Source organism: Chinchilla lanigera, unplaced genomic scaffold (genome assembly GCF_000276665.1).
Source record: "Chinchilla lanigera isolate Chin_1 unplaced genomic scaffold, ChiLan1.0 scaffold00061, whole genome shotgun sequence".
NCBI classification, from domain to species: domain Eukaryota; kingdom Metazoa; phylum Chordata; class Mammalia; order Rodentia; family Chinchillidae; genus Chinchilla; species Chinchilla lanigera.
The window spans coordinates 14,420,698-14,445,220 of record NW_004955462.1 but is presented as its reverse complement, the minus strand read 5'-3'; the positions used below and the strand labels follow the sequence as shown (position 1 = coordinate 14,445,220).

General features: G+C 36.7%; 1 protein-coding gene and 1 pseudogene across 1 annotated transcript in view; both read left to right on the top strand.

The window, feature by feature from the left end:
• Atf6 (activating transcription factor 6) overlaps window positions 1-24,523 on the top strand; it is a 200,344-nt gene that overhangs the window by 108,079 nt on the left and 67,742 nt on the right. The gene's annotated exons all lie outside the window — the stretch shown is intronic.
• Window positions 15,749-17,130, top strand: LOC102016356 (annotated as a pseudogene).

Here is a 24,523-nt window from a genome sequence, read left to right as displayed (position 1 = left end):
TATATACATATACACACACATATATGTATATAATTTAGTACCTATAAAGCAAGAGAAACAGCTTTCAACATATGATCATTTCTCAAAAATTTGAGTCACTTTTTCTGGTGGATTCTACTTATATTAGTCAGCTTTCTATCACTGATAAACGTCTGAGGTAATAACTTTTATAAGAAGAAAATATTTATTTTGCCTCAGAGTTTCAGAGGTTTCAGTCTCTGTTCGCCAGGCCCTGTTGCCTTCGAACTGATGGTGGCTTAGTATATCACGGCAGGAGTGGTGGTGAAGGCTCCTTACATGGTGGCAGCAGGAAGCAAAAGAGACTGGAGGGCCCAGGGTCCCAGGATCTCCCAGCAGGGCACAGCTGCAGTGACCCAAGCTTCTTCCACTAGACACCCTCCTCCATAGGTTCTCCCAGCTCGCCATAGCACCGGACACTTGCAACCAATCCTTTACTGTATAGGCCCTTAGGGGACAGTCCACAGCCAAACTGTAACACCCCTTTTCCATAAGCCACAGAATTGTCTAATATATAAGTTTAATCTTTTTCATTATCTTAAATGTAGATTATATAGTTGTTGGCTAAGGAAGCAAAGTTTCTAATACCTTTAAGCCAATAATTCATCCTTAGATATAAAACTATGTAACTGGGTTTTTAGTAAAATATTAAAGTTAAAACAACAGTTTTAGATAAAATAAAAGTTCTGAAAACTTCCAGAAAAATGTAAAATATAGCTGTATAATAAAATAATAAAATATACATTGTTCTTTAGTGTATTTAGGTAAAACATTTCCGTGTAGAGTACATAAAGCTAAACGTTTGTGTGGTTTCCTTATTATGGAATAACATGTTTTCGCAACTTTTTCTGTTAGTCTGCTACTACATTGAGAACGTTTATGTATCTTATGATTTAGTTTTGAGTGTGCCTCAGCACATTTCTTTTTTCAGGAACAGTGTAATAAATATTATGAGGATTTGCAAGAAGCCAGGGTTCTAATGATAAATAAGACAAACTCAGCACCAGTGTTTGTGTAACTTACATTGTAGTTGATAGAAGAAAGCAAACATAAATTAATAAAGTAGTTGACAGATGTAATAAGCATTATGATTATTTTGGTTTGGGGGTTATTTTTGCAAGGTGAAACAATATATATTACAGGACACATATTTTATAAGATTATTTATAATAGTCACCCAAAGAATGATATACAAAAGAGTGCAGGAGATTGGTCCACACACTGAGACCAAGGAATCCAGCCGAGGGCCTGGATCCCACGATAATGTCCTACATGAGTCCAGCTGAATACCTAGGGCTCACAACAGTGCCTCCCACAAATCCAACTGGAGGCCCAGAGCCCATAACAATATCTCATGCAGGCCTGGTTCGAACTATGAAGGCCCAAAGGTCAGTGGTGGAATCTAGAAAGTCTGTGCCAGCGGGATGAAGGATCTGTGCTAGCAGGCTGAGGGATCTGCACTGGAGCCAGGAAGCGACGCTCAGAAGAACCAGAGCTCCCCCAAAGTTACTACAGCCATCCTCAGCAACAGTGAGGTCCCAAGCTCCTCCAATGATCAAGATGGCCAAGTTCCCGTCGGGGAAGCCAATGCAGCAAGCTTCTTGAGGAGCCTGAGCTGTGCACCTTCTTCCCCTCCAGAGCCAGGAAGCGATGCTCAAAGTGAGGACCAGAGCTTCTCCAAAGTGAACCAAAGCCATTCTCAGTGCCAACAAGGTCCCGAGCTCCTTGGAGGATGAAAACAGCTAAGTTCATGAGCCAGCATGGCAAGCTCCTCCAACAGAACCAACAGCTCCTTACAGCTTTTACCAGTTCCCAACAGCCTCTCTCAGCTCCCAACAGTCTCCTTCTTCTCCAGTTCTGCCTCATGCTGCTGGCAACAGTCCTCAGGTGGGCCTCCCACACCCAGCACCATGCTTACTCAGTTCAGCTGGGGGTTATAAGTTGACCACCAGTTATCAATCCACTACAATGATAAAAGCAAACAATGAGCTTAGCAAAAACAGAGTCCTATTTAACATAGTATCACCAAGGATGTTCTTGGAGAATTAACGTTTGTCTAGAATTTCAAACATGAGAGAGCACAGGAATCCCAGGCAGAGAAAAGCACATGTACAAGAGCCGTAGGGTAGGAGAGAGGGACAGAGCTTTTGCCATATTGAAAGAAAGCCAGTGTGATAGGTGACTAGTGAGTGGGATGGGGGTAAGTAATGAAAGTGAGGTTTGGGAGACTGGAAGGGGTCAGATCATACAAAGCCCTGTGAGTTTTGGTAAGAAGTTTGGATTTTATTCTAAGGGCCAGTGGGATGATTTAAACAGAAGAAAAATATGAATGATGTAGTTTGCAGGATGACTTTTTATCCAAGCACTGCATGGATAGTGTGTGTGTGTGTGTGTGTGTGTGTGTGTGTGTGTGTGAGAGAGAGAGAGAGAGAGAGAGAGAGAGAGAGAGAGAGAACACACTAGGAGAAGCAAAGAGATCATTTAGGAGACTTTTTCAGAAATTCACACAATTTAATGATAGCAGTAGAATGATATCTAGTTCTAAGTATATTTTCCAGGTAGATTGAGTGGAAATTGGAGATATAATTTCTGGCATGAGTTTACTTGGTGGATAGAACTACCATTTACTGAGATAAAAAGGTCTAGAGTAGGGCAGAGTAATATGTTAGCTATAAATACATAGAGTTATTTGGGACACATTTAAGTTTTATGTGAGGTAAGGATTTATTATTTAACACAGTTTGTAATTAAAATAGATCGTGAAATTGCATATGCCATGCAATGCAGTATATTTTTAAAGTTTCTGGTTGGTTCTATTTCTTTATAAAAAACACCTTTATTGAGGTATAGTTGACATATATAATACACTGTATTTAACTGTACTTTTTGTAGGTTTTGCACATGTATACCTGTGTGAAAACATCACCATAATCAAAATAATTAGCATGTCCATCATTCCCAAAATTTTTAGTTTCCCGTTCCCTCTCTGCCCACTCTGTCCTTTGTCACAATGCAGCCACTGTTCCTTTTACTATAAATTAGTTTACATTTTTTAGAATTTTACATAAAATAATTATATATTATATATTTTAAAATTTCAGAATAATTATTTTTAAATTCATTAAAATTGTTGCTTCTATCAGTAGTTTATTCCTCTGTTAATGAGTATTCTAGTAGGGGTTAGAGTTAGGTTTTTCCATGCACCTTCCACTATTAACTATACAAATAAAGCTAACATGGAGTGTTTATGTATAAGTCTTCATAGGATCATGTACTCTCATTTCTCCTGTAAATATCCAGGAGTGAAATGGTTAGGCTATATAGTAGGTATATGCTTAAGGATTGTCAAACTGTTTTCCAAGGTGGTTGTACCATTTTACTTCCCTACTAGCAGTTACAAGAGTTCCAGGGCCTTCACATCCTTGACAGCCAGTCTTTTTAGTTTTAGTCATTCTGTTAGTGGGTTGGTGGTGTCTTACTGTGGTTTTAATTTCCATTTCCCTAATGACTATCTTTTTATGTACTTATTTGCCATCTGTAAGTTTTCTTTGGTGAAGTATCTGTCAAATCTTTTGTCCATTTTTATTGGGTGATTTTCTTAGAATTGACTTGATAGTTATTTTTGTTATTGCTTTGTTTTGTTTGAGCAACTTAAAACAACTTCCATTTATTAGCTCACAGTTTCTGTGGATCAGAAGTCTAAGCATAGCTTTGTTGGGTCCTCTACTCCAGGTCTTACTTGAAAGCCACAGTAACAATCTTAGCTAGGACTGCAATTTCATCTCAATATTTGACTGGGGAAAGATCCATTTATAAGTTCACGTGACTGTTGGCAGAATTCAGCTCCTTGTGGGATGTTGGGCTGAGGGTCACAGTTAGTTGGACATTACCCTCCATTCCTGCCACCTGGGTTTCTCCATAGTACAGCTCACCACATGGCAAACTGCTTCATTAATTCTAGTAAGGATTTCTATATTTACCAACTTATTATAATTACAAAGGCTATGCAGAGTATGTGTGAAAGGTATGTGGCTTCCATATCCTCTCTGTGTGTACCACCTTGTAGGACCTCCATGTGTCCAGCAATCTGGAAGCACTGAGAGTTCTTTATACATTCCAGATACAAGTCCTACATCAAATATATGATCTGGATATATTTTCTCCCAGTCTGTGGTTTGTCTTTTAATCTCCTTATCAGTGTTTTTCAAAGAACAGAATTCCTAACTTTGGTGAAGTCTGATTTGTTGGCTTTTTCTCTTATGGGTTGTTTTTATTGTCCTAAGAAATGGTTGCCTAATTCTAGGTCACAAAGATCTCCTCATACACCTTTTGTACTAAAGCTTTTATAGTTTTACATTTTATGCTTAGGTCTGTTATCCACTTTGAATTTTGTATATGATACATGGTATGGATTGAAGCTCACTCTTTGTCTGTGGGTATCAGTGCCCTGTTTTCACCCAGTGTCTTTTAATGGAAGAATTAAGGTCAAGCCAAGTTAAAAAAGGGTATACCAGGCTGTCAGGTTTCTTTGTGTTATCTTTGACTTTGTAAGTTTGTAGATTTTGCTAAAACTTTATAAAATGGTATCCTGTGGTTGGACTTCAACCTCAAATTCCCAGTCTTTCTACTTACCCAATGAAATGTTATTTTTATACTCTTTGGGAACATAACCTATACTGTAGGTAATTATAGCAATAGTGTAATGGGCAGCAGAAGATATTGTGAAACCAAAATTCTGGAGCCCAGATACATGTGCCCAGATAGATCACAGTGCTTAGAAATACATAGAAAAGTAAGTGAAAGAGGAACTAAAAATAAGGATGTTAAAAGAACTGTTTCCTACTTACTACCTAATCTGTTAGTGGTTTGTTTCCCTTAATTTAGTCTTTTAAAAAAGGCTTCATAACCATAGAAAGTATCTTTTAAAAATATGTGTATTGCCAGATGTTACGTCCACACATCTAATCACAGCCCTGTGGAAGGCTGAGGCAGGAGAATCAGAAGTTCAAACCCAACCTGAGCAACTTGGAGATAAAATGGCTGAGCATGTAGTTCAGTGTAAAGGTCCTGGATTCAGTACTTGGTACTGCAAAAAAGAAAAAAAAGGAAAAAAGACCTGCATAAAAATGTGTTATAGTATATGCATACACACACATATTTTTTTGTGTGCATTGGTTTAAAGAGTAGAAAAATAGCAAAGAGTATAGTTTATCCTGCTATGTAGCTTTATTTGGAAATAAGAAAAAATGGTTTTCCCTTCAGCTGTGAGTCATTACTTTCTAATGTAGTAAAAAAGAAAAAAAAACTTCAAGAGGGCCTATGCAACTTCTTTGTAGGCAATCATGTTGCTTAGGCTTTGGAGTCAGGTAAATCTGGGTTCTAACCAGTATTGTTGGGCTGTTTACAAACTTAAAGACTCTAGAGAAATAATGTTCACAGCCTCAGTGTCCTTATCTCTAATATAGTAATATTAATAGTTACCCTTTCTGGGTGGTTGAGAAGTTTAAGTGAAATAAATCAAATACTGGCACAGTTCTTAACATAGTAGGTATTCAATTCTCTATTCCCAGGGCATTGACCTTTGAAGTATAGGGCTGCTACTGTATAAAGAATTCATAAATGGCTAGGAAGGAGGAAAATTTTTCATTAGATTTAGCAAAATCATCCATGATCCTCCCCCCATCTCCCCAGAATGATTCATTTTTATGTTATTATTTTCTTACAAACAGCGTGTTTTACAGGAGTATTAAAATTGCAAGATTTTTATAAGAGTGGCCTCCATTACACTATTATCCAGTATCTGACTGGGTTTATGAAGGTTTCATTTGATAATTAATACCTACAGTTCTTTTTTGGCAGGAAGGGAAATCAGAAATTTGTCTGAAATAGCTCTTTCCAAATAGAAAAACAGCCAGACCCTCCCTCAGTGGTCCATAGTCTAAAAGTCTTTAGAAAATGTGATTTTGGAGATTTTAAAAATTATTCCTTGCATTGACTTGAAATGTCTATAAAACTAGAGACTTAGATTACAGAAAAAAAAATGAGTAATAGGTATATTTTCAGCTAGTTTTTAGGGTTTTTTCAGATTGACTACATCATATTTCTTTCGAAATATTTAGTGACATCAGCTGATAATTGGAAAGAAACTGTAGTTTTTAATCTGACTTTTTAATATTAACATTAGATAGCCGCATGACTCATACATCATGAGTTCATCCAGAAGATGTAATAAGAACTTTTTAGTTTTAGCACATCATGAACCTTTATTGTTTTCTTAGAAGCATTAAAAACATGTACATGTAATCATATATAGATTTTAAAAAATTACCTCCATATAGGTGTAGTAATTGTTAGTAGATGCAACTACACAAGAATGTGATTCTTGGTTTCTAATTTTCAGATGAAGCTTATTACCTGATATCTTTTTTAAGAGTTCACAGGTTGCTAAGAAGATTAAAACATTAGATAATTTTAGATTATAAAATAGTCAAGTCTGTTCGGGTGAAGTAGCTTCATTTAAAGGAGTTGAGAATTTGGGGTCTGTTTTTGAATTACAAATTCTATTCTTTGGAAGACTAAAATATATAAGTATATATAATACTCTGTTGTACTGTAAGAAATGGTCAGCCACATTTTCTGTGTTTATGATTGCTGGTTATTAGAAAGCTACTGTCCTTGTAGCTAGTTATTTGAAAGCTAGTGTCTTCTAAGATGAATATATTTTGTAGAGAGAATTATAGTGTCAGCTAAAATATTTATTAGAACAAAAGAAATCAAAAATTGTTTTTGATTTTTCAATTTTAATTCAGTTTTGTACAGTTGATCTGGTTTTAAAATATAAAACTCGGAAGGCATATTTTCCATATACCAAAATGTGAATCTTTATTTTTTGTCTTTTTTTTGTTTGTTTGTTTTGAGACAGGGTCTCACTCTGTAGTTCAGGCTGGCCTTGAGCTCACATTGTAGCCCAGGCTGGTCTTGAACTAGCAATGGTCCTCCTGTCTCAGCCTCCCAAGTGCTGGGATTACAGGCGTGCGCCACCATGCCCAGCAAATCTTTATTTTTAAACAAGAAGATGAATAGTATTTTTTAAACTAGCAGTTTCTTTTTGTTACTCTTTAAGAGAATATGTAAATGTTAGATATGTTCAGAGCATAAAAGATTTCTTTTCTCACATCTTTTGAGCATTGATTAAAGAAAAATTTGTTATACTAATTGTGACTTTTTTGAATAATTGTATTACTTTTGTGTATTTAAAAATACTTTCACCTGCTGCTATCCTTAAAGAATTGTTATCTAATCAGATTTAATTAATTTTTAATGTCATTCATCCAACAAGGTGTTTCTTTCTGTTTCTTGGCAAAGAATTCATTCATCAGTGAACAGAAACAACCCCTGTCCTTCCAGACCTTACATTCTAGGGAGACACTAAACAAATAAATATGTAATAAAATATCAATTTGTGATGTGTTAAGAAAAATTAAAGAGGCCAGAGAATAATTTTAAATGAACATTGAGAAATTAATTTTTTTTTTTAGTTTGAAACATACATATTCTTTGGCTTGCCCTTTAAAATTTCTTTTGACTATTTCTGTTGTTCGTGAACAGTTTTGAAAGAGATAAGAATTCATCATAAATATTTTGTACACTAATCTAAAAATTTAGCTGTAAGTAGTAAACTTAGCATTTATAAATGTAAGGCATCTGTAGAGGAATAAAATCTTTGGTTAATCACTACTGTACTTTTAGCAGTAAAGTCTGCAGCTCATGAAATCTGTAATTCTGGAGCGTTTTCCTCCTGCACCAGCCCCTGGGGAGCCTGTTGATGCCGCACCAGGTTACAGATTATTACTCAGCTGTACAAGTTTTATGCGTAGGCATTTTCTTACATCTTCTTCTCTCAGTCAGTTGAAGTCTTATATTTGTGCCAAGTAAAACAGATCTCATACTAATAAGAAGCTATAAATAAATAGTAGGAGCCTGAGTCAAAGCTAGCATCAGCCTTGTTCCTTGCATGTACCTCTCTGGTGCTCCCCAAAATGTTCGCTTTGCACAGACACAGCACTGCATAACTACTGTTCTGCAAACTCTAGTTATTTCAGTGGTAGTTACTTTTCAGAACTAAGTTATAATACAGTAGTAGAATTCTGGCATATTGCTAGAGCAAAAAGTAAAATGTGAAACTCTGCGTGATGTTGATGAGGGAAGGAAGAATTTCTTACTTTTCCTATAGAAAGCCCCAAAAAGTTCAGTCCAAAAGACTAGTGTTAGATCTCCAAAATGTATTTTTCTATTATATAGCATAAGCTAGCAGTTTTTCAGGATAATAATGAAAAGACATCCAGGCTTGGTAGCATAAGCCTATAATCTCAGCATTCTGAAAGGCAGAGGCAGAAGGATTGTTAGTTGAAGATCAACCTGGGTAACTTAGTGAGACTCTCTCTCTAAATGAAAAAAGGGGTTGGGGTTGTAGCTCAATGCAAAGGTCCTGGTTCAGCCTACAGCACTGGAAACAAAATAGAACAAAAAACATTACTTGAAAGCCCCATTCTTCTACATGTGGGGTCCTGTCTGATAAAATTTTATCCTATTTTGCTTCATCATATATTCACTTAACAGACAGACAACCTTTTACAAAATAGCAAAAGAACAGTACAGACAATACAGAGTTACAAAGTGGTAGGAAATTAACAATGTGTGTTGTATGACATATTGATATCTTCAAAGTGGTTTCTCATGAAAACGGTAGAGACATGCAATATTGATCAATCAAGGACTCATTGAGTTTCTTTCAGCAAAGAAATAGAAGACAGTAGATCAACTATGTTAACTATCCTGTATACACATACACACAAAATTTCTCCTTCTTTCCCTTCTCATTATATATTCACTTAGTAAATTTTCATTTAACACTCCCTCTGTGCTGCCATAGAATGTATTAAAACAAGTAAGTTAAAATCTTTATTCTCAGGGAATTTATAGTAGCAGAGAAGAGTGAACTTGTAAATCCAAAACTGCAATACTGTGATAGGAACTATAAAAAAGATATAAGGCAGAATATCATGAGATTACACATAAAACTACTACCGTTTACGAAGCATTTACTGTCTGAGCTGTTTTATATAAATTATTTCATTTAATCCTTTCAACAGCTTTATGAGGTACTTAACTTGTTTTAGGAACATCAACTTCATCGAAAAACAGGAGATTTATCAGGGAAGGGTTTTCAAAAAACAGTTCTTGAGTTGATTACAGAAGGGTGAGTGTGGTAGAGAGTGGGAGGAAGATGAGGCAGTACGGCTTTTCACATAGAGAAGCTCTTGTGTGAGTTCACTGGACTCTAGAGAGAGCTGTTGTTGGAATGCAGAGGAGGTCCTGGGAAATAGAATATGGCAGGACACATCATAAAGGAACTTGTAGGCCATGCTTAAGGAATTTGATTCTTACTCTGTGGAAGATAGAAATGTGATCATACTTGCATTTCAGGAAGAAAATGTATAAGTGTTTACACAGAATGTTTAGAGGAGTGTTTTTACTTTTAAAGAAGTAATTTTTGGGGGGGAGCAGTACCAGGGTTTGAACCTAGGGCCTTGTACCTAGTAGGCAAACACTTTTCCATTGTGACATCCCCAGACTTTCTTTACCTTTATTTTGAGATTGGGTCTTACTAAGTTGTCCAGGTTGGTCTTGAACTTGCAATCTTCCTATGTTAGCTTCCTGTGCAGGTGCTAATCCAGGGCTGTGTGATCATAACTTGCAGAAAGTAATTCCTCTTAAATTGGCCAGCATTGACTTATTTATTAAACACAATCACAGTAAAAACAAAACTAAATTCTAGAAATATCTTATACTTCTAGTTTTATAACTACAAAGTAATTTATACAAGTAATTATATAAATTAAATATAAATAAAATTATAAAGATAAAGTTCATATCTGTTAATTGGTTTAACATATTATACTTTTGTGAAATAGTTATTACACATAAGTGAAGATGATACTTATTTTGGTGCAGCTGCTTCAAATTTTTAAACAGTTCCATACTGTTAAGTATTTGTGATAACTTAATTCTCCATCTGGTTTTGCCTGCTTGAACCACTTAAAACAGAAACAAAAAATCTAACCACTTTGTTCCATCTGATTACCAGTTGTTTAGAGGAAGGGGAAAAAGGATAATCATATGTAATAGGCTCTTTTCTCTCATAATCATAAAAGAAGTGCTTTTGGTGTTATCATAGTCATGAAAAAAATTAACTATTGTTCCTGAAGTTACATGACAGTTATAATATAATGCAGACGTCCTATTGTATTAGTTATTTTTATAATCAAAATCTGGATACATGTAGAAGTTAGGAAACTACGAGATTCCAACTTGAGAAGTTCAGAACTGAGGATTCATTGTTTATCTAGTTCAAGAGTTTTTGTAACAAGAAAGTCCATCATTGCCATGGGTAGAGTCCCTAGCCAATCCTCTTAAAAAATCAAGGATCCAGGACCCAGAGATCAGTAGATTTTTGTTGAAATCAGTGATCTTAATGACCCTTAAGAGAAACTGTTTTCAAAGTTGAACAGTTTCATCATTTGTAAGCTATAGTAATGTGAAATGGATGAATACATAGCTCTTGTCTCTATGTCATATGGCTGTTGTCAGAAGGGATTCTGTTTCCAAATGCCCTTTTCAGCCAAGGTAGCCAGTAAACTTTGTGCTTACTTCACCTGTGCTCTTTGTGATATGGCATCTAAATATTATCATAGAAATGTAAGCCAGATTTTTAAAAACTTACTTATATTCAACTGTAGTAAAATTACCAACCACTGTTAAGTATCAAGATACTGAATAAGAAAATTATTTCCTGGTTAGTTTGTGTATAATTCACAGTTCTCCATTTCAGAAGGTGAGGGGAGATTTTAAACGCTGATATAGAGAACTTCTGCAGTAATAGTTAACATGCATTGAGCAATTACTATGTTCAAGGTATGGCAGTAAATTGTTGTATGTATGAACTATTCGCAAAACAACCTTTATGGGATAGCCATTTTTTGTAATGCTTATTTTATAGATGAGGAAAATGAAACAAAGAAGCATTAAACAACTTAGCCAGGGTCTCACAGCTACTAAGATAGCAAAGTCAGGATTTCAGTTTGGCAGGCTAACTTGATAGCCTTAACCAGAGATATATTGCCACTACTCGTCATTTAAAGGCATGTATGCACACATTAGAGTTGAGCTCTAGAGAACTCAAGTGACAAACTGCAACTGACAAAAAGACCTTGAAGCAGCTACTTCTGCGTTTTCTTTTTCTCTACTCTTACTTGCAGCAGTCTAGGAGAAAGAATGATGGAAGGGAAGCACTGTATTTCTCAGACCTAGAAATTGGCTCTGGCAGGTTTCTGAGTAACTACATTGTAAAACTAAGCATTTTATGATACTCATCTGAGGGTATTTCCAAGTGGTACATGAATCTATTGGGTTAGGTAACTTCAGGTCCGTTGAAATCCAGAGATGAAGAATTCTGTAAATATAAGGGAATAAATGCTACCACCAACTACAGCCTTAAGATTATCTCAATTAAGCCCATTGGTTATATTTTTCCTAACTTTATAGAGAAATCAGTACAAAAAATGTACTTTGAAGGATTAAATCCCAATCCATCTCAGACTCACATGATAGCAAATAATTGACACAGCTTTAGAATAGTTCTGTAAATGGAATGCACATGTAAGACAAAGAATCCCTTCTTCACAGGGTATAATTTCAGAAGTGAAGATCTTCTGAAAGGATAGATCAATCCATAAATCTGTAGGCATTCCAAAAAGAAGAGTGGTGTGTCCGTTATTTGCACTGGTACATAAAGAACACTGCTGGCTGTAGGGGAAGGAGAAACTGATCTCACGGCACCACACTCTGCACAGCTGTCCCTGGCACTCTTCCACCTGTTAGCACTCAGGATTAATTTCATGAGTCAAATCAAGGCATGAAACTGCATTATATGCTTTTCTAAAAACCAACTGCTGATTGCTGATAGTTGATAGGGAAGAAAAATGAGCTGTTATTTTCCTATCATCCATTATTCTTGTTAAGAAGGACAGGGAAAATATTATAAATAAAATCTTACATCAGACCAGGAGAAAGGACAGCTGAATCCCCTAAAGGATTTTCAGTTCTATCATCAGACATTTAAAGAAAACAATTCTATATAAATGGCCAGATTAGTCAGTGTCATAATGTAAGTAGAAAGAAACCTAGTTCTCTAAAGGAGCAATAAGAAATATTTATGTTTTTAAAATAGGATAACCATTTTTAAACCATATATACCATTGAGGATGTTTAGGTCTAAAAAAGAATTTCCATTATAATCTTGCTGAAGGAAGTTATGAAAAAAATCAAGAGATGGGAAAATTATGCTCATGTTTTGAGATGTTCTTTTCCTTTTTGTTTTGTAGCCCTAGCTAACTTCCCCAAGCTTAAATGTAAACATGTGTGTCTAAAAAGCATGCGTTCAGTATCTAATTCACCTCTCATGGAAGATTTAAGTATAAATAGGAATTCTTTCCCTAAACAAAAAGAAAATTAAATAGTATTGAATTCTAATTTTTCTCATCCCTCCACATCCAGACTATACTCGGTGCTATTACTTTAACTTTGTCCAGTTCTCTTTATGCTTCTCTTCGGCCTCATTACAACTTCATTAAGTGAGGGCAGCTTTGTTGCTTGAACTGTGGAAGTCACCTCTCTTTCTTTAGTCTCTTCTTCATGTAAACCTTTACCTGTCATACTGTCTAAGTGTATTTTTTCCCTGCCTAAATTACTTGATTCCCATTTATTAAAGTTTCTTTAAGCATGGCAAATAGGGACTGGCCTGCCTGGGCTGGTACTTCTCTTGCCTCATTTCCTAGCCCTGCCCTGTGTATCTTGGGATCCGTTATCCTGGTAGTTCCTCAGAACCTCACCCACATGAACAGTAATCTGTACTTATTCTCAGTTTCACGTTCCATGATTTCAGTTACCTGAGATTAACCACAGCCTGAAAATATGTAGTGGAAAATCCCAGAAATAAATAATTTATAAGTTGTAAGCTGCACGTAATTCTGCTAGCATAATGAAATTTCATGCTGTCCCACTATTTCTGTGCTGCACATACTGTATTACCTACCTTTTAGTCACATAGTAGCTGTCTGGGTCACTAGATCAACTGTCTTTGTGTCACAGTACTTGTGTGTCAGTAACCCTTAGCAGTCGCTTAACTGTACATCACAAGTCCTGTGTCGTTCATGTTGGTATTATCTGTAGTGCCAGGTCCCGAGAACGAGGTGCATGCAGATAAATAAAGGAAAGTAGTAGAAAAACAGGAGAGGCAAAAGTCTGGGATCAGGGGGCTTATAGCCTCTGGGACTGTGGCCCTGATCACCCATCTCAATCACTTTTTATTAGAACCCAGAACATAACTCAGACCCACAGGAGTAATTCATTATCCCTTTCCATTTCTGCCTCTCAGCTGATGGTAACCATCCTCGGGCGAGCCTTCCACACCCCGCACCACATGCACTCAGCACAGCTGGGGATCATAAGCCGACCATCAGTAATCGGTTCATTAGCAATCACAGTCCTTCCCCCACAATTCACTTCCCTTCATCTACATCACATCATCTCAAGCAGGCATTACATCGTCTCATATCACAAGCAGGGTGTGTACAGTACGATAAGATATTTTGAGAGAGGTCAAATTTACTTAACTTTATTGTTACAGTTTATTATAATTGTTCAATTCTATTGTTAATCTCTTACTGTATCTAATACATAAACATGACCTTATCGTAGGTATGTGTATATGTGTAGGAAAAAACATAATCTGTGTAGGATTTAGTGCTATTTGCAGTTTCAGGCATCTAAAGAGAGTTTTGGAATATGTCTCCCAAGGATAAAACAGGACTACATATATATCCTGATTCCTCTCTACGATACAGAAGTCCTTCCAGTTCATACATCTTTGCCAGATTTGAAGCAGAAACCATCTTTGAATTTCCTGCTCCTAATTAGGCTGAACACAGTTGACTTGACCACAATTTGCTACTGTTAGTATAGATATCTTAAGATGGCACATGTGTAGTTGAAGTTAGGATGTACCTTCCAGACCTCCCTTCAGGACCAAACAGTTATTTCCAACACGAGAAAGTCCTGCTGCCAGACCACTGTCTTCGGGAATTGCCTTGTCTGCAACTCAGAATAACAGTTCCTCACTGGGTCAACTCAGGCCTTTAGATTAAAGTCCAACCTCTTTCTTTCCACAGGTGTTTATCTCAAGACTCCCTAGTAAACTCTGTGTGGGCAAACTCTCAAGAGTGAGATAGAAACCCAAACTGTAACATTTTGCTTCATTGATACTCTCCTGTTAAGTGCTAGTTCATATGAAGTTATAGTTAGCCAAAATTTCACTAATTCAAGATCCTTTCATCAAACATATATTGAGCACTACTTCATACCAGGCATTAAGAGATATACTTTGCAAACAGATTAAGATTTGGCTTTTGCCTTCAAGGAGTTTACAGCCTGAGGTGACAACTGCATTGAAATTAATTAAATATGAAATTAATATGAAATTAATTAAATATGAAATTAATTATACTGTAGCATCTTTAGAATAATCTTTTTGAAGTCACTTTAATAATTTTAGTATAAAAGTCAGTCATGGACTTTATTTATGGTATTGTGTAGACCAAAATAAAACTGTTTTCAGGGAAAGAAAAAGAAATGTAAGTAAGCAGTCTGACATTGAGAAGATCACAGAAGTTCTCTATAATTCCTTTAGGGGAAACCTTTAGAGGAAAAGGTTTTAAAAACTTTTTATTTTGAAATACTTGTTTCAAGCTTAAAGAAAAGCCATAAGACTAATACTAACCTCCTCTACATCCTTTATTCAGACTCATCAAGTTTTAGCATTTGCCATCAGTCTTTACACATGGACACACATACACACAATTGTTCTGTACCATATGAGAACAGACTAAATACATCATTTCCTTTTATTCTTTAATACAGCAGTGTTTGTTTCCTAAAAACAAAGATATTTGGAACTACAGGGTCATTATCAAACTCTCAAAACATGACCTTGATGCTTCAATGTAGCATCTGATTTAAATTTCATTAATGAAAAGGTGAGAGATTTCTTTGTTTGGGGCTGGAGATTGAACCGAGGACCTCACTCATGTACTTTTTCATTGCACTACACTTTCAACCCAGAAAGATGAGTTTTAAGAAGAACCGTTTAACAATTTTTGTAATTTAAACTAAAAGTTGTAAGCCATAGACAATCCTGGAAGTTTGCAGGTGATTTAAGTACCACTCCTGAGTTAAGGGGAAAGCATGTAAGATTACCTGTAAAGATGTGATTTAGGTCTCCCTAAAAGAGGGCCTTGTTATTGGACAGCCCATTTGGCATAGTACGTTTCCTAAGAGATTATTTGTTCTGGACTCAGGGATTATGGATTTCTTTGCGCTCCCATGGAAGTAGACCAATTTATCAAGGCCTAATAGCATTCTTTGGAAATGCATTTGTGTTTGGGCTCCCCGCCCCTCGTAGGCAAATAGGTAGGGGAGCGATGACTCTGGGAAACACGACCTGCGTGGTCTCACGAACTCGTGGTTCCACAGTGACTTGATGGGCAAAAGACACCCAACCACCTGCCCAGGGCTTGGACAGGGGCCTGGTTGGCTACGGGCGGCTGGGACTCCGCCTCCTACGTCACTTCCGGCGGGTCTGTTGGGAGTTGGCGGCGGTATCCAAGGCGTAAATCCAGCCTGCGGGAGAGCGAGAGCCCCAAGTCGTGCCTGCCCCACCCTCGACACCTGTGGAAGCCATGGCTTCTCTGAATCTAGAGCAGGATATACAAGGCAAAGTAGATTCGTTTCGGGCCCGTATTGCCCAGGAGGCCGAAGATCTGGTGTCCATCTTCTTTCCTCAAAAGCTGTCGGAGCTGGATAGCCAGGTCCAGGAGCTCTGGCTGCAGGATCTGTCCCGAATCCGTTCGGTGCCGGCTCCAGAGCCCCTGTCCACCCCAGACACCGCAGGAGATGGGCCCAACCGGGATCCGCTGCCTCTCCAGACCCAGGCCCCAGGCAAAGTACCTGCGCTGCCGGGCGGGGAGGGGTGCCTGCTGCGGAGCAACCAGCACCTGGTGGAGTTAATTGAGCGCGTCAAGCCTGAGATTGAGCTGCTGAGAGAGAAGTGCAACACGGTGCGCATGTGGGTCCAGCTGCTCATCCCAAAGGTGGAGGACGGCAATAACTTTGGAGTGTCTATTCAGGAGGACACCGTGGACCAGCTATGGACTGTGGAGAGCACCGCGACTTCTTATCTGCGCCGCTTCTCCACCTACTATAACACCCGGGCCAAGTTGGTGTCCAAGATAGTGAAGTACCCCCAAGTGGAAGATTATCTCCGCACCGTAGCAGAGGTCGACGAAAATGAATACCTGAGTGTGCGCCAGATCTTGGTGCACGTCAGGAACCAGTATGCTACCTTGCATGATGTCATCCTCAAGAACATGGAGAAGATCAAGACCCCCCGGAGCACCAACACGGACAACCTATACTGAGGACCTTCCACTGCACTTTTTCCCTGGGAGTTGGCTGAGCTGTGTAGACAGCTAGCAGGCTGGTTAATAGTGACTCTGTAGATGCGAAAGGACTGGAAAACGTGTGTTACCTTTTAGTTAGAGTTTCATGCAGCTTACTCATGCTAAATCTTCTTTTAGTATAATTTTTGACTTTCCTTTCAGGCGACAATGGAAACAAACCATCTGGTAGAATGTAGTGAGATTAGCCAAAGAGAAAGGACTGCCATTTTAAAAAGCAGCTTTGTAAGTGAACATTGGTCTAAGTTTCTTTATTACACTGGTGACACTGAATGGTTTCAAGAGGTTGCTTAAAACCGAGTTTAAAGAAAATTAAATGAAACTTTTCCTTATGTTTTGCTAAGTGTTATTTGTTCAGAACTCATATGTTGGCTTTAAACCATCATTGGCTTTTTTGCAAGGAAAGAAGTTTAAAGGTATGTGTTTAGGTCATTGTATGGCTTCAATTTAGCAGACTGAAATAAAATGTGATTTTAACATATTATCGTGACCTACTGTGCTTATCTGAACTTTAATTTTCAGATATAGAGGGTTTTCCTCCTCATTTGGACTCATCCTTGCTAGTTTTCAACGTATGAGAATAGATTTTATGGGCTGAGGATATAACTCAGTGGCATAAGCTCCTGCCCGGCGAGCACAAGGTCCTGAGTTCAGTTCCTGGTACCAAAAAAAAAAAAGAGAGAGAGAATAGATTTTAATTCTAAGGAAGTGGGTTTCTACATTCTTAGGAGGAAACAAAATCTGTGAAAATGGCTTCTTTACATAAACTTCTACCATCTCAGCATCTTCCAGCTTCCTTTTACTCACAGTTTAGAATTTCTTCTTCATATCCATGCTTCTCAGAAGTCCATGCTAAATCTTCAAGTTTTATGTCACATTTACTTTTCTCTCCCACAGTTGATTTTCATGTCTCTTCCTCTTTTATCTCAAGATATTTATCACAGGCTCCCATTAGAATTTCGTTTTTCTGTCATATGAGTCATTCTCTAAAGACTCCAAAATACAACTGGTTCCTCTTTCTGCTCTGATGCCTTGTTGAGGAAAAATCTTTTTTTATAGTTCTCAGCAGTCAGCTATACTGTTAGTATATTTGTTTTGTTTTGTTTTGAGACCAAGACTTGCTCTGTAGTCCAGACTGGCCTTGAACTCACTGTGTAGCCCAGGAGTGCTCCAGATCTCATTTTCAGGTAAGGTAAATTATTGCATTGTGAGTTGCCTCATGCACCAGGGAGTTTCTTAGCTTATCATATGGATGTGATGAGTAAACATTTTTGAAAATAGTTTTTATTCAGAATTTCTTTTCTGATAACAAAGGTACATTAGCCAGATGAAATATATTTCTTCAAAACATCTTAGTCTCAGCATAATTTGAAGATACTCATCACTCAGCATTACCTGTGGACATTATATAGTATAAATTTTATAAAAGGGTAAGTAAGAATTACTTTTGATGTCTTCTTATATATAGTAATGAAATTATTTCTGGGCTCAATTGACAGTCCTTTTCCCATTTAGCTAATTGGACAGTGCCCTGATTTGCTATGCTCTTTTAAACACAGTATTATAGAATATGTCTATAATCTTTTAATATATTTAATATTTGTATGCAATAAATTATTTCTCATTCCAATTTTAGTATATGTGCTCCTGAAGTGAACACAATAAAGTATTTCTCAAATGAACTTTTTGTAGGAAATTATGAGGGATTACACTTTTTTTTTGGTGAGACATGAGAACATGAAACTAGGTTACATGTAAGAGTCAATCTGGTGCCTGTTATTAAATCTTACTTGTAATTGTACCTTTTCTTTTTGGAGTAGCTTTGTAAGGATAGAATAGGACCACTCCTTGCTGCAAATGAAATTACTGTCTGTGTTTCTATTGATCCTAAGCACCACCCCCAGTCTGTGCCCGTTTCCCCGTTTAGTAAGCCAAATCACTTTCGAGTAAGACTTTTTCTTTAGGAATTTCTTTTGTTTTGGGTGCCAGCTGTGAAAAACAGCATGAATCTTGGTTATATAGACTTGATTCTATAGGCTCCTGTAAAGTTTGTTTCCTGCTTAACAGTAAGAATAACATGTAGTACAAGGTGAGTTCTTTGCATGTTTTTAAAAAATAAATAGTTCTCAGTATGAATGCCATTATTGGTGGGTGGTTTTTGTTTTTCTAAGATAGTAGAGATACCTGTTAAGTTTTTCTGAGTTGGTGTCACTGTCTGTCCAACAAATACCTGATTCCTGGCATTTCATTTGCCTTTTCATTTTTTTTTTTTTTTGCCTTTTCATTTTTCTTACCTATTTCACCTGCAGAAATGTAAAAGTACATTTCCCCCTGAAAAAAATGAGTTAATTTGAAACACAAAATTCTATCTTGCTGGATGTGATGGTGCGCACCTATTATCTCAATACTCAGGAGGCTGAGGCAGGATGATCACTGCAAGAGTTTGAGGCCAGCCTGAACTACACAGTGAGACCCTGTCTTAAAAAAAAAAAAAAAAAAAAAAAAAAGTCTGTCTTAATTGCCATTTTCAACATTTTATCTATAGTTATATCTGGAAAATGTACTTTGTCCATACTAAAATGTGCCTGTTCTTACTAAAACAGATGTGAATATTTGATTATTCTAAGCTTTGTAAACTGGTTTAGTGAAAATTTTATTTTCAACATAAATTCCTGAAATTTTATAGCAACGGAAAACAAGTTTATTACTTTTTATATTTAAGCTTAAATGTGCTCTTAAAAACAACAGTAGAAAATATTACCTAATAGAAAGACATCTGCAGAGGTCGAGGAACTCCCTAAGAGTTCTCTTTATTTTCCTTATAGGGTGTCATATTTGATTTAGAAAAGTGCCAGGAAGTCTATATCAGTTCATGCCATTTGACAGGCTTAATTGAGCACAAGCGTGTAATGGATAATATAAAGGAAGTCCAAGTGTTGCTTAATTTTTCAACCCATGCTAATCATGTAAATTTAAAATATGTGTTCTTTACATAATATAACCATCATTTTTTTGGTGTTTCTTTTAAACTGTGAAACTCTATGTCAGACAGACTGAAATAAATTATCTGTAATCCCAGGCATGCTCTTTTACTAAGAAAATATGGAAGTCTGTTGTAGTTAAAGATTTCTGGCATTTGCATTTTACTCTCTGCTCTAACACTGTATCACTAAATTGATGGTGGAACGTTTTTATACAGTCCCTACTTCTGCAACAATTTCTTTGTGATTCTCCTCTTTTTTGCAAATGGTTGGAACACTTTTATAGTAATAAACCTTCTTTAGGAACTATGTTAAAATATGGTATCCAGTATGAATCATTTGCCTATTATTAGTACTAGAGAAGTAAAGCCCCGTTTTTGTCCCTGTTGAAAGACAGAGAGAGAGAGAGAGAAGAAGGAAGGAAGGGAGGGAGGGAGGGAAGAAAGAAAATATGAATATATTAAGTCCACCAAAAAAATATATACACACTTCCAGAAAAGAAAAGCTTATGTAAATATTTTAATACTAAGTTGATTGAGACATCATGAAATTAACACAAGTTATCTTTGGCCTCTACAATTATAAGAGGTGCTTAAAGTGGTAGTCAGTAGCTTCCAGACATTTATTATTATGGCAAACTGCTTCTTGGGTAACCTTGATCGCTGAGATTGCTGCACATGCATTTTCAATTTCTTCTCTAATTGCCAGTGGTGTAGTGAGTTTTTTGTGATATACAACATCCTTTAGGGCCCCCCAACACTGTCTGTTGTAAAAATGTCATACTACTTTTCTTTTCCTGAAGTGTGTATGCATTTTTTTTTGCTAGAGTCTATGTATTTTAAGAAGTATTAAAAGCACATTTTGGAGTTAAATAATTTTAGTGTTAAATTCTCTCTGTAATTCATAAAAGCTACTGTCTTATATTTGATTGGAAACTCCAAAGTTAGTTGATCTGATTTTTTTGAAACAGTAAAATACTTTTCTACACTTGCTCATAGTGACAGACTAAAAAGTGATGAAATAGCTTTCTTAAACCATATCCATAATTTTAAAGTTCTTACATTTTTTAGCTTAGAGTTTTGGTTGTATATAAATTATTTCTTGGTTCTCGGAGGCAATTGTTTTTAGTAGTTTCTATGAGGTATACATATTGCATTTCCATAAAATTCTTATCAAATGATTTGAACCACTAACAGATAAATATTTGACCAATTAAATTTTTTGAAAGGATGGTCTCACTGCTCAGAAACTGGAAAATAAGGAAAAATCATAGTTGACTAGTCTAATAAAATTATTGAAATGTGTGTGTTTAATTTAAAGATGCACACATGTTTGTATATCATAACAGGATAATATATGCACTTTTTGCATAACATATGCGTAAGTATATTGCTGTCTTCAGATTCAGATAAGTCCCTGTTCATTTTGTCTTCTAGGTTCTTAAGTCTTCCTTTCCTAATTTTGAGAATATTTGTCTAAAGGTGTTTGTTAGAATGCAGAAATTAGAGGTCAAGTAACCAGAAAGGCATGTGCATGGAACACTGTGAGAATGTCTAAGTAATTAGATGAAGATTCCACTCTTTTTTTTTTTTCCCCCTTCTGTGCTGGGAATCAAACCCAGGGCCTCCCACGGTTAGGCAAGGCTCTGCCACTGAGCTAACATCCTCAGCACTATTCTGCTTTTAATATATCTGTAATCATTTTATTATTTAGTATTTATCCTCTTCTGCTCCCCAGAAAGGTATTTAATTATGCCATAAAGTATCTACAACAGGGCAAGGGTGTAGCTCATAGGTAGAGTATAGATAGATAGATAGATAGATAGATAGATAGATAGATAGATAGAAGGAAAGAAAGAAAAGAGAGAGAAAGAGGGAGAGAAGGAGGGATTGAAGGAAGGAAGGAAAGAAAAGGAAAGAAAAGGAAGGAAAGAAGGAAGAAAGGAAGGAAGGGAAGAAAGAAGGGGGAAGAAGGGAGGGATTGAAGGAAGGAAGGAAAGAAGGAAGAAAGGAAGGAAGGGAAGAAAGAAGGGGGAAGAAGGGAGGGAGAAGAAAGGGAAAGGAAAAGAAGGGGAGGGAAGGGAGTAATCATATTGTCTTAGACTTATCACAAGTTATTCCTGCGTATGTGATTTGTATGAGTAGGAGGGAATCCTGTCTTCTATAAGCATTTAAACATTTCTGAAAATGCTATTTTACATTGATAAGGAATTAAAAATAATTTTACTGGCACTGAACAGTGGCACATGACTGTAATTCCACCTGCTTATACTTAGGTGGCTGAGGCAAAGAGGAGTGCAAGCTCAAGGTCAGCCTGAGAAACTTACTGAGACCTATCTAAAAATTTAAAAAGGTTTGGCAGTGTAGCTCAGAGGCAGTGTGCTTACCTTGCATGTGTGAGGCCTTGGGTTCAATCCCCAGTACCACACAAACACAATTACTGATGTTTTCGAAAACACAAAGGTTCTAGTGAGTTATAGAAACATGGTGGTCCCTGTGTTTTTCTTTTTTACATGAGAACACTATATTATTAACATATATAGATAACTGCATACCTTGAACAGAAATTACTTGTGGGAAGCAGAATTTTATAGTTTTATTATTTATTTGTCTTCTTTCCTTCCCTCTTTCTCCTCCCTCCTTTCAACAGGATCTTGCTTTGTAGGGCAGGCTGCCCTACAAAGCAAGCATCACAGCATCCTCTTGAACTGGGATGATAGGCATGTGCCAAACTCACAGCATCCTCTTGAACTGGGATGATAGGCATGTGCCAGCATACTCAGCTCTTTGTCTTTTCATCAATTGTGTGCTCTACTAGATAATTACACATTTTTTTTTGTTTTCATTATTGTGATGAATCTTCAGGTTCCTAAATGTCAATAATAGAATTTTATCAGTGAGGCTTAGTGTTCTAGTCATTTAAATTTAAAATGTTTCACTAGTGAGCCAAATTGAACAAATTCTCTCACATAGAGAATGTCAAGTGTTATTTTTACTTACTGGTATAAAAACTTACTGAAACAGATGAACAAATCGAATCTGCTTTCAGGAGAATTAGATTTCTTTCACAATTTCATTCATTTTAGCTTTATTATTTAATCCCTCTTTTTACAAAGTTTTTCAACAATACTTTGAAAATAATAACATTTGCTTCAAATAATCCTGCATTTGAGGTGTAAAACATTTTGAAATTCTTGAATAAAATATATAGTTTTCACATTAGATTTTTGAGACTTAGAGGCATACTTCCAATCCCTTTATTTTACAGGTGGAGAAATTTGGGTTCAGAAAGTTACAGAGTACCACACAACTTAATTGTCCCAAAGCAAAGTCTAGAAGTCAAATTGTCCTCTATTATAGGGTAGTGGGCAGTGCTGTTTTCACTGCACTCTACTACCTTCTTACTATCAGTAAATGAAGTTACATTAAAAGAGCCCTACAAATATATAGGCCATCTGGGCATGGTGACACACGCCTATAAATGCAACACTTAGAAAGCTGAGGCAGGAGGATCACCACAAGCTTGAGGCCAGCCTGGGCTACTTAGTAACTTCAAGACCAGCCTGAATTACATAGCAAAATCCTGTCTCCAAAAACCAAAGGGAGGTGGGGAGCAAGCCAATAGATTTCAGCAGATTAATATCCTATCCAAGTAGTGTGTTTTATTTTGAAAAGTGCTTCTATGCCAGAAAGGAATGTAATATTTTTATTTAGCTAAAGATTATATAAAGAACCAAAAATGTAACACTTAAATTTACATGTTAAATGTAACTTCCTTTCTTCCTAAAAATTGCTCCTTACTAAAACAAAGCCCAGAAGCTTCAGTACACCCCAGCTTGATGTCCATCTAGGGAGGAATTTTTCCTCACCATCAGCAATGCCCTTTGTATTGGTGTTGGAGCGTATTATTAGAGCAATTGAGTGGGCCAGGAGAGCTGAAGTATAAAAATGTATATCATTTTAAACCTTAGGGTTTAAAATACTCTACTGACCAGCACCCCCCTCACTACCGTAAAACTGCTAAGTGGAGTTCTCATGGTTCTTGCTCCTGAACAAGCACCAGAATAAGGAGGGAAAGCTGAGGGGCCATAGTTTTTCTTAGGAAGAAAAGCTGAAAGGGCAGTTTCCCAAAAGAAGTTTATTTTCTAAAATTGCAGTTAATACAGCAGCCACTTGAAATATGACTAGCCTAATTGAAAGATGCTGTAAGTATAAAATACAATACACAGCAATTTCTACGTTGACTACATGTTGAATAATATTTTGGGCATGTTGGGTTAAAGTAATTATTAAAATTGGTTTCACCTGTTTCTTTTTACTTTTATGCACTAAAATTTTAGAGTTATATATGTGGCTTCCATTTAAGGCTCATAAGATATTTCTACTAGACAAACAATGTTCTAGAACTAAGATTGCTGAGCTGAGTAGAACCAAAACCTCCTGTAATGGTATATTATGGAGACATGGTACTCCGTAGATTTTGTTGTTGTTGTTGTTGTTGTTGTTGTTGTTGTGACAGGATCTCACTATCCTTGAACTCATTATGTAGCTGAGGCTGGCCTCCAACTGACACAATCCTCCTGCCTCAGCCTCCCAAGTGCTAGGGTTACAGGCTTGCTCCTTCATGCCCACTGTCATCCAGTTCCTAATCTACAATTCTGTAAAAGCCACTAGGAGAGGCTAAAGTTTGTGGACCAAGGTCAGAGTCCAAATTATCTTTGGAAGGGAAAATGTCTGAAAGAAGAAGGCCAGCCTGTCCTTTAGCAGACCTTCTAAATACAATCTATCATCTGGGCTTTTGGGAAGAATCTAGTATTAGTCTTCAGTTTTGCTAATTCAGGGCTGTTTCATATGCTGTCAGAATCAGTAGATGGTAGGCTTGACATCTTATTAC